This window comes from Schistocerca piceifrons, chromosome 3 (assembly GCF_021461385.2).
Source record: "Schistocerca piceifrons isolate TAMUIC-IGC-003096 chromosome 3, iqSchPice1.1, whole genome shotgun sequence".
NCBI classification, from domain to species: domain Eukaryota; kingdom Metazoa; phylum Arthropoda; class Insecta; order Orthoptera; family Acrididae; genus Schistocerca; species Schistocerca piceifrons.
The window spans coordinates 252759049-252771250 of record NC_060140.1 but is presented as its reverse complement, the minus strand read 5'-3'; positions in this window follow the sequence as shown (position 1 = coordinate 252771250).

Sequence of the window (12202 nt, the reverse complement as noted above, 5' to 3'; positions counted from 1 at the left end):
AGAAGCAAGGCTTCAGAGTACAAGTAAAGGAGAAATTGTTAATTTGTAATTGTATCACACGAAAAAATATTTCTTTTGTCTTTTATTATCCGATGTCAAACTTGAAATTAAAGCAATCAGTAGTTCCAGATACAGTCAAGCAATGACTTTATTGCTCATACAGTGCGTTTTGGAATGTATCTATAATCAGGTATACAGGAGCGACTACTGCATGTAGACATTGCGTTTGACGTTGTATGTTGTGATAGCAGGCAAAAATGATCGAGATTCTCGGTACCTCGAATGAATGATCTGCCTGTATACATAATTACTCGGAAGTTTGCTCAGAATACTCAGTGCGTGAGTCCTACTAGCACCTTCCAATTTTTTCCGGACTGGAGACACTACTACTCCTTAGGTACCTCCTTGGCGTTTCTCATAAGGGCGTTCTGTTCTAGTACCCTCACGAAGGAAATGTACTTCTCAGTATCGGAATTCGAGGTGCGCCGTCTGTGTGGCATTCCGACCTGCTGAATGCTATAGTCTGTCGGTAAACTGAAGAGCGAGAGAGCGAGTCCCCACTCTGTCAACCCAGCGACGTCACAGGGCGCTTCTACAGGCAGTTTCAGAACGTAGTACCGGCCCTGCCGCGGCGCACGCTTCAAATCTGTGGCGAAGCCGTGTACAGATACGACTCGGCTGCGTTTATTTTTAGACAAATGCATTACGACCGTAAGGAATACAAAAAAACGATAGCTTCTTCCGAAACACAACATTATAGAGTAAATAATATTAACATAAGAACGGAAGTCAGGATTCTACTACAAACATAGAACCAAATGCCTGTTCATGTGAATGTGTGTTCCTCTATTGCTGTTCGTTAAACGAACCCAATATAATGCAATCAGTCTGTAGAATTTAAGGCTCGTTCTTATTTTGTTCAAAATGGTTCAAATGGTCTGAGCACTATGGGACTTAACTTCTGAGGTCATCACTCGTCTAGAACTTAGAACTACTTAAACGTAACTAATCTAAGGACAGCACACACATCCATGCCCCAGGTAGGATTCGAACCTGCGACCGCTGCGGTCGCGCGGCTCCAGACTGTAGCGTCTAGAACCGCTCGGCCATCCCGGCTGGCTCTTATTTTGTGTTTCTACTAAAAGGTACAAATTTTCTTTGAAGGACTGCATTGAAACTTAACAATTTTTGGAACACAAAGAATGTTTAAAAAGTAAGCAGAAATGTATAATTTTGTGTGTTGAATTAGTCCGATTTGCATTACTTTTTTGTCACTGTCTTCGTAAACAGGCCTCAAAAGTATTTGTTCAATGTTATGCATATTGGGTATTTACTCTGTTGTCAGCTGTCAGAAAAGTTACATGTATTTTTGGAACATCAACGATTATTTGTTTTGTATGAAAATAAATTACAGAATCTGTATTAAATTTTGTTATGAGAATGGAATAAAGTGTATGAAATTTTTAGAAATGGTAAATATTGCTTTTGGTGGGCCTTTTATGAGTAAACCAAGGGCAGACAAGTGGTATAAACATTTCAAAGCACGCCGTAAAGGACAGCGGTTTTACAAGCATGAATGAGATTAAAAATGCACAGTTAAGAGACCTGTAAACTATCCCGAAGAAACAGTTCCTAAAGTGTTTCGGGAATTGGAAAAAGCATTGGCATAAGTGTATAGTATGTAATGGGGAATATTTTGACGAGGATAATATTGCTGTAGATTAACAAATAAAGTTCTTACCAAAAAATTAAAATTAGTATGTGAACGCACCTCGTATGTCAAGCGTGTTGCTTAGAAGTCCAGAATCGGTGTACGTGTTTCGAAGGAAATTGCAGCAGTGTTTAGAATAGCTATTGCGCACATATTTTAAGCAATATGTCTTAGAATCAGGTGAGTCGTGACCGAGATAGAGGTTTAGTGTTCCATAAGCATCAGAGGTTTTACGCGATTTGGAAACTGTCTATAACGATGGGTTTCATCCCAAAATTATTAGTTTTCCTTCGTGGCAATTCCAGTAAACCACGCGGCTTATTTTTCCATTCCTTACTTATGCGTCCTATTAGGTGAGGCTGACGTTTGCATAAATTGCAGCCCTTTGATTGGGACTGCTAATATTAGCCAACAGTTCTTTTTGAGTCGCCTCTTTAATACACGCTGTAATAACATTACAGGCGATCGAACGCTCGTTACTCCCCAGATACCTCCTCTTCTTCGTATTCTTCACATTTTCTTGCAACGCTAGACGATTATCCATCACTTCCGGATATCGAAGTACATCAGTAAGTGTACAAAGTTAACTGGCAACTACGATCCCACTAACAGAAACGACGTATATCACTGCACGCCGATCTACACTGCTAGACAGATAACGGGCGACAGATTTTGGGTGCCCCTGTAGGCCGGTGGCAGCGTTCTTCCGGGAAAGGCCAATTCCCCCACCAAAAGCGCTGCTCGCTCTTGAGTTTACAGACAGACTATAGAATGTCTTGCTCCAAAACGTTGCTTTTCATTATTCAAAGTCATGTGTATATGCCCAAATCCTTTACCTGTAATGTGAACATCGGCACCCGCGCTACCCTTCCTTTAGGCACACCTGCGCTGAGAGGTCAGTACCGTGTCCGACAGCGAGGGTGGACCAGCCGAATCATTAGTACCCGCGCCGTCCGCTGGGAGCGGGCCGCGAGAGCCCGCCCCTTCCCCCACCACAGCGGAATTAGGCGCGCGCCCAATCACGGCGTCCCGCAATTACCCGGCCCCTTAAATGACTCGCGGCCGCGCAGACCGGGCCAGATGATATGTTTAATAACGTCGCCGCCGGGCCGGGACGTTCCCTCTTGTTCTTGCTCCGCCATCCGCTTTATACCCGTTCATCAAATGACGGCCTTTCCCGCCGGGGAATTACTTCTGTAATTTGATCTCAAGTTCAAGAGCTTAGCGTAATCTTTACCTGTAATTCGGCCAGAAGTTAAATGACTCGGAATCGAGCGTGCTCGCTGTTTGAAATTCGCCGTAGTCTGTTATTGTGGTAGCTAAATGCTCACGAACTGTGGACAAAAGGGTCGAAGACATCTGCACACCTGGCGTCCTACACTGTGCTCACACTGTTCGTATACACCGCACTGCAATCACTGTTGCATGGCCGTGGAGCAAGTGAGCAATTGCATGTACAAGAAGAGCTTTTGCTTGAGATAATACTCAAAGAGTATCAGCATGCTAATTAGGTCTCTCACAACTCTCCAAAATCTCAGCCATAATAAGTCAAAATTGAATTTCGCTGGGAGAACATTTATACAACACTTTGAGATTTTTGTTGCAGACGTTTTTGTTCTTCCTGTTTTTTTGTTTTGTTCAGTTGCATCTGCAACAAATCCCATAACAGAAGTTTAATACATTTTGTTATTCTATTTTTAAATGATGGCATACGCATTTTATGTGCTGCAGTCTTTTTCAGGAATTACAAAAATTCCTCTGGAAAATTAAGAATTTTCCAACTTTGAAATCATGTTCCAAAGTACATGATCATCTAACAATGAACAAATATTCGGTTGAAATTTGAAAGCATTGCAGTTGTGAAAATCAGACAATACTTTAGTTATATATATATATATATATATATATATATATATATATATATATATATATCAGTGCACTGGTTTCAAGCAAACTTGGGACACATATGAATTACTGTCTGCAAGTCATTGCTGTGAGTGTAAGAACCAACTACCTCTCAAAGCAATGGGGAGGGAGGGGTGGGGGAGGAGGGAAAATGCAGTGTAGCCCATGATGCATGAATACCCATATTTTAGGCACCCAGTACTTGAGAATGAGAGCACTTGGAGACTAGTAACACACTTTACACACCAATTTAAACCTTCTTTTCTCATTGATAACCCCGAAAAAATGACAATAGGAAAAAAAGTTTACCGCTTACTACCTTCTCCATTTTCATGCAGTAAGACTGTTGCATGAAGGATGACTATTAATTACTTCTTTACTGCAAATTGTGTTTGTGACACATTTTGCAGATAGTATTCAAAGATACCACTGCATGTACAAGAAAATGTTATCATTTTGCAGCTGATAGTTTAGGAGATACAGTGTCATAAATATTGAGATGAGTGAAAATGGAGCTGCAGTGTGGAATTCACTTGAAATACCGGTAGTATATGTGTACAAATGCGTGTGAAATAAGCTAAATATATGTGAAATGTTTTTGACTAGTATGTACATGGGCAAATCCATTGGTAGAAACCTCATCCTAAACTCCTGGAGCGAATTCATCGAAATTTGGTACACAGGTTAGTCACAATGTGGAATGAAATACTGTGGGTATGAAACCACAAGCCACTTAATGGAAAGAGCATGATAACGTGGAGAGAGGAGGGGGAGGGGGAGACACAGTGAGTGGATGTGGACACAAATAGAGGAAGGGAGAAGGGAGGAGGAGGAGCAGTTGGACAGAGAGATAGAGGAAGGGGGAAACAGAAAACTGAGAGGAAGAGATGAACAGAGAAAGGAAAGAGGAAGAGATGAATGAGGTGAGGGGGAGGAGGAACTGGACAAAGAGAGGGGAGGAGGAGATGGACTAATAGGAGATTGGGATAAATACATACTCAGGTAACATGAGATACTCAGCTAGTAATCACTAAGTTAAATCAAATGAAGTAGAAGTATTATGAAATACAGTGTCAAGTTAAATACATTTTAAAATGGGAACTATTGGAAATTAACGCAAATTTCGGTTTTTAAGACAGGTACAATTTTTAAGACATTACAAAATCTCAGCTCATTTGAAATTATAACACGTTCCGTGATACCGACGAAGTAGAGCTGAACTGTCGATATGTTATATAAAACATCCTAACGATGTATTGCATTTTACTCACTACAAAATTCTGTACCTGAAGAATTAACAGTATATTCGATGCAGCCGTAATAAATAGGGTAACTCGGGGCAGAACGGAATAGCGGGGCGCAATGGAAAATTGTTCTTTTCTAGGCTGCACAGTGCTGTAACCTGTTGTATGGACACGTAACTATTTCTCAAAATGGAAGGGAAGTTAGGGCAGCCGTTTTTATTTAGTTTGAAGTGCGAGAATAAGTTAATTGTTGTCTGTCACGTTACCGCTTGCGTTGTTCTAACGTTTGGTAAATTTCAACGCCAGGTAAGCCGTTAATTGTTAATTGTACACCCTAAAATGACACATTCCCTTAAAGTGCATGGCATTTGTTATACTTCAGTTATTTAATACGTCAGTTATTACACTCCATAAAAGTTGTTAACCTCAAAAGTGCTCTTGAGGCGGAACAGAATGAGGCTGAATGGGATAGTGTCCCGTTCTGCCCCGTCATATTTTGATGCAAGTAGAAAGCAAACTGTATTCTTTTTTCTTTCCCGCTTGCTGTTCCAGATGGCGCTAACGTATATGAAAGAGACTGATAGACAGCAATGGGACGTAAAAGCGATGGAAATGGCAGTTTCAGCCGTTTCATCTTCCCAAATGGGATTTTTAAAAGCATCTAAGCAGTTCAACGTACCGAAATCAACATTTGAAAGATATGTGCCTAAAGCTACGAATAATCCTGACTACATAATTGACAAATGAGACGGGAAATTTAAAAAGGTGTTCACTGCAGAACAAGAACATGAGCTGGTAACATATCTCAAGTCAATGGAATGCAGACTTTTTGGTCTAACAATGAAAGGTCTCAGATCACTAGCCTATCAACTAGCAGAAAGAAATGGCTTACCACACAGATTTGACAGACAAACTTGTCTGGCTGGACAAGACTGGATTAAACGATTTATTACGAGGCATCCTTCACTGTCTATTCGCAAGCCAGAAAATACTTCTGGTGCTCGAGCAATGGGATTCAACAAAGTAGCAGTTTCACAGTTTCTCTCCCAACCAGCTATGTTCGCCGAACAACTCAGCTTTCCAGATATCGCTCGAGGCTGTCATTCCAATCCCACTAATATGTCAAAATACTTGGCGGACTACAAGACGAAAAGGAAAAACAGTATTTTTAACAGATATGAACTGCAGAATTCTGTCGCATGTAATGTAGGCCTACAGAAAGGAGGAGGGTGCACAAATATGAACAATGTCAGATTAGAGACGTCAGGTGCAATGCAACTTAAGGAAAAAATAGCAAACTGTACACCCAAAAAAACCAAAACAGAGGACGTCAAAGACCTTAAGAAAAATAAAAGGGAGAAGATGAGAGAGAGGGTGCTGAGTGTCTCTACTGTGAGGAGCTCTACTCCGTTTCTAATGAAGGCTGGGTCGCATGCCAAAGGCGTTTCAAGTGGGCACACAATTCATGTGCTGGTACAGACAGTGAAGATGAAGAGGAAATACTGATTTGTAACTATGGAGGGAGGAGGAGGAGGAGATTAGTGTTTAACGTCCCGTCGACAACGAGGTCATTAGAGACGGAGCACAAGCTCGAATTAGGGAAGGATGGGGAAGGAAATCGGCCGTGCTCTTTCGAAGGAACCATCCCGGCATTTGCCTGAAGTGATCTAGGGAAATCACGGAAAACCTAAATCAGGATGGCCGGACGCGGGATTGAACCGTCGTCCTCCCGAATGCGAGTCCAGTGTGCTAACCACTGCGCCACCTCGCTCGGTGATTTGTAACTATTGTCGAAAGGACTAGAATTTAGTAGTTTGGTGGTTGTTAAGCATTGTACATTTTTGAGAATGACACTAAAATATTCCCTTATTTTGAAGAATGACTTCTTAATTGTTTAAATTACACATTCCTTAGTCTGAATTGCCTTTTATACAACATTTTGTCATAGATTAATACGGTATTCGTAATTCAAATTCAAAGTTTATGCAATAATTTAACAAAAAATAGCCTTATCCCATTCTGCACAGTGGGTGGGGTGGAACGGGAAATATACAAGACTTTCTTTGGAAAATTGTAAAAAATGCAACATGTATTGTTTTAAGTGATTTTAAAATATTTTAAAATAAGGTACATTAGGTTACACTACAAGGTGTTTTTTTTATAATTTTAGGAAGTGTTTCCTTGTGTTCCCTTATTTTATACAAATTGTTAAATACTAAGTATCCCGTTCCGCCCCGAGTTCTCCTATGCAGCATGTAAATGTGTAGACGCGAAATATTTCCAAATAATACACAAAACACTGTCTTATGTCGAACAACAACAAAAACTGTAGGAAACGGTGGAAGTTGCTTACTGTGGTCTATAGGGGGCGGTCCATAATGTTAATCTAAAATCAGTCACTAGTAAGAGGTGCCGAGCAAAAAACATTGGCTGTAGCCAACACGGGAGCACGCAGGAAAGTTTGCAGTGCCGTCCATGGCAATCAAATACCCTGTTAAGGACCATCCCCTGTCTTTTCTAATTCCCAGGGGCGCATAATAATTCGCGGCGGCTTCAGTGTAGTTATTGTCCTTGAATAAAAACGTCATTTCTGTTCGTCTGATTGCGTATTAGTTTCAGTTGCCTGCTGTACTAGACTGTAGCGGTTCTTTCTATGCATGCGCTAAGTTTCATCGATCTGTGTTACTTCAGTGTCGCACATTATGCGAAAGCTACAATCATCCTTAGGGTTTACACACCAGTGTAGTATAAGGCTGCTGTCCGCCCTGGCTGGTGGACCATTTATGTACATGCAGAACTGAGCTGTGTCGTCTGTGAGCCGTAATATTGGTTCCTGTTCTCCACGATCTTTCCCGACGTTTTCCTACAATTCCTTTATTATTGTTCCACGTATACATTGGACGACTGTGGTGGTGGATAAGCTGCAACCGTGTCCCGCACCTCACTAAACACCAACTTGTCCATCTCGATATTCCACTTTTGCTACTCTTACATGGGTGTCGTAGATGCTTAATTCTTCATTTGCCTGATTATAGTGGCCATAGTCAATTCACAATACTTATTTAAGGTGTTGAAAATCTTGCAACTGGTAAGAAACTGCATGTTTTTATAGCCATATGCCATGGAGTTATTGATATCAGACATGGTCAAGAGTTTGGAATGATACATACTTATGATTTTAGTATGCTTTCTAGATCTAAAACTGTCACAAAAGATACTGACACTTGATTTTTACTGATATCACTTTTTCGCCGATTTCCGCTTACATTTGCCCTGTACGTCCGTCAACAGCACTGATGGTTTCGAGTTTCGTATTGGTTTGTAGGACAACGTAGAAGATAACGAAATATAACACAATCAGTGTTTGTTTACGTTCACCTGGCGAGATGTTTTAGTGTCTCTAGCGTTCCCAACTTAACTGTTAGATGTGGTTCACGATTTACCTTAAAATATTCTATTGGAGCGTGATTTGCCACATGTGTGTTATCTCATTTCATTTATTTTTATGTATATTTCTCTCTCTCTCTCTCTCTCCCTCTCTCCCTCTCTCTCTACCCGTGTTTTCCACCCAACCCTTTTCACCCTCGCTTCCCTTCAGTTCTACCTCCAGCGTCCCACCCCGACTCTACCCACCCCTCCACCGCCATATCGTTACCTTCGTACTCTTCCCACCGCCCTACTTCACATTCACTATTCACTGTCTTTATTTATCTTTGCTTCCCCACTGCCAGTCACCATTTCGATTTTTAACATTGAAAGTACTCCTCCCGCCCAGGTACATATTAAATAAATACATGCAGATATAAATACATTAAATAAATACACGTAAATATAAATACAGTGACGAAGCAGACGTATGGCAAATCACATATCAATACAACACTTTAAGATAAAGTGAAAACCACAACTGACAATTAAGTTGGCAATGTTACACACAAAGATATGTCTTTTGCCAAGTGAAAGTCATGTTATATTTCGTCTTAAATCTTGTCAAGAAATGTTTTGTGTCGCAAATCAACATGACATTTAATCAGAAACATCAGTGCCTCACACAGGAATGCCTGTGAAATGTGAAAGAAGATGAGATTTCCAGATGTAAATGGAAATCACACAAAAAACGACGTAAATAAAAAGCACACGTCAGTTTCTTTTGTAACTAAATCTGTTAGATCTAGATGTAAAATCAAAACTGTAAATATTTTTCATTCCAGTTCACTGACGATATTTTATACCAATAAAAAGAAACGGGTATCGCGATATAGACCCGCCTTTTGGTTCAAATGGCTCTGAGCACTATGGAACTTAACATCTGAGGTCATCAGTCCCCTAGAACTTAGAACTACTTAAACCTAACTAACCTAAGGACATCACACACATCCATGCCCGAGGCAGGATTCGAACCTGCGACCGTAGCGGTCTAGACTGAAGCGCCTAGAACCGCTCGGCCACTCCAGCCGGTAGACCTGCCTTTTTTCCTAGTTGCAAAGACACATTTTAAATACTTTTACTGTAGGATGTAACAGATGTAAGTGCAGATATTTCTACTGGCGACTGAGGACGATGTACTGAACAAAATTACATGAGTATTTACTTCATTTGTAGACTAATAATTATAGCTATTAAGAGTAATACGTTTTTAGGTTGGTTAGCACCTCCAAGTATGTGTGGCAAGAGTAAGCCATTAATGCAGCAGGTCTGGTGTTGAAGTATGTACGAGTACGCGCTAAAATGGTTAGTCTACACTGACGAGCATAATCGACTTAGTGGTGCAGTTATGACCGTGCAGGAAACATGAAAACATAAAGTTTGTTAGGGATTTCTGGGGAGACTGTTCGATGCAGAGAACAAAGAACCAACACGCTGAGTTATGTACAGATTAAGATACCACATATAAAAAATGTACATTTATACCAGTTACACATTATATTTGAAAATGTTGTAGATTATTCGTCTGTCTCTCAACTTTAATCCCAATTTTCTTAGGATTGTCGACTTACAATTCCAAATTAAATTGATCAAAACTTTTTCTAGATCCAATAAAGTTATAATGATATACTGATTTTTCTTCATTTTGTCTTCCATTACCAAACACAGAGGCGGCCCCGCCCGTGGACGGAGAGGTGGGGGGGATACAAGGAGAACACCTCTTACGGCTGCAGGTATGTACTGAATGCCACCCATCTTGAGATAATTATTAATTTATGCTCATAGCTACATACAAACATAGGCAACAGATCGGATTAGTTTGTTTGACTGGCTAGACAACAGTCTTAGTAACATAAAAACTTTGATGCATTGATACATTAGTAATATTCATTGCAACATCGTCTAGGAAGCATGTACTCCTTGGCTTAGACTAGGTTCTTCTATGTCTTTAAATGCGATCATTTTAGGTTAGGCTTTACCGTGACTGTTATTGACACTAAATGAAACAACAAGTTTACTTTTACCAGTCACAGTAAACTTGTTGTTTCGTTTAATTTTTTCTATGTCTGCTGTTGGAGTTGTCACTTTTAGGGCACAAGGCGGGCTGTATGTAATAATGATGACAAAATTACTTTGTCAAGAAGTATGCCTACATCATGTTCCGTTAATTTAGGCGGAAGCCTAATTTAGAACATAATTTTGTGATTAACAATACACTATCTGAGAAAGGGAATCCTATTAGCCAACATTAATATGGGGTGTATCCACTGTTCGCCTAAATGATGCCTACAGCTCTGCTGTGGACGCTTTCAATCAGATACTTGAATGTCGGTGGAGAAATGGCAGCCCATTCTTCCTCAAGAGCCGAAACCAGAGGAGTCTTATTCAACGCTGGAGCCTGGATCGAAGTCTAACTCATCCCAAAGGTGTTCCATTGGCTTCAGGTAGGAACTCTGAACAAGCAAATGTATTTCAGGAATGTTATTGCCCACAAAACAGTGCTTCATATATGCTGCTTTATGGCAGCATGCATTGTCAACCTGATACAAAAGATCATCTACTCCGAACTCGTCCTCTACTGTACGCGGTACACATTACTGTGAAATGTTTTCGTATCACTCCGCATTTAACGATTTCCTAAGTGTAATAAAGTGACCACACCCTAGCCACGAAAGACATCCCCATGCCATGACACCACCTCCTCCGCACTTCACTGTTGGCACCACACATATCGCAAGCAACGTGCTTCCGGCATTCAAATCTATTCATCTGATTTCCTCAGTGTACAGCGTGAGTCATCGTCCCAAATCATTTGTTTGCAATCATCCACCGGCCAGTGCCGCCGCTCTGTACTGTACCTCAAGTGTCGCTTAGGATTGGCACGAGAGTCTTGTGAGGACCCGCTCAATCGTTCCACCACATTCTTTTTACCTTAACACGCACAGTCATTGAGCTAGCTCGACTGCTAGTTACACTTTACAACTCTCGAGTGATTCACCGATTTCATGCGATTTCTTACAACCATCCTCAGTTATGAACTGAGGTCCCTGCCCATCGGTACGTGAAGTCTGCCTGTTCTTTTTTAGCTACGGTTGTTCCTTCGGGTTTTCACTTCACTATCACATCACCAAAGTCATCTTGGACAGCTTTAGAGGGTCTGAAATGTCCCTGATCATATTACTACTCAGGAGGCATCCTGTAACTAGCCCACGCCCGAAGGCATTGTGCTCCCCTGACGTTCGATGGTTGGGGTTGGGTTGTTTGGGGAAGGAGACCAGACAGCGAGGTCATCGGTCTCATCGGATTAGGGAAGGAAGTCGGCCGTGACCTTTCAGAGGAACCATCCCGGCATTTGCCTGGAGTGATTTAGGGAAATCACGGAAAACCTAAATCAGGATGGCCGGACGCAGGATTGAACCGTCGTCCTCCCGAATTCGAGTCCAGTGTCTAACCACTGCGCCACCTCGCTCGGTACCCTGACGTTCGATTCTGCTGTTACTGCTTCCCCACTGTCAACACAACACTATCCGCCTCCTCTTTCACTGGGGAGGGGGTGTCCGTTCTCGTGGCATATAGTGGTGAATTACACATTATACAGCGGTATCCGGATAACACTAATGATATGGTATACGTATATCTGTGGTTGGTGATGTTTCTTTTAGGACACTAATCGGGCAACATGTTATAATGAGCACATATCTCCTCTGTCAAGAGGTACGTAATATATTGTTAACATAGTTCAAATGTTCAAATGTGTGTGAATTCCTAAGATCATCGGTCCCTAGACTTACGCGCTACTTGAACTAACTTATGCTAAGAACAACACAAACACCCATGCCCGAGGGAGGACTCGAACCTCCGGCGGGAGGGGCCGCGCAATCCGTGACATGGCGCCTCAAACCACGCGGCTGTTAAC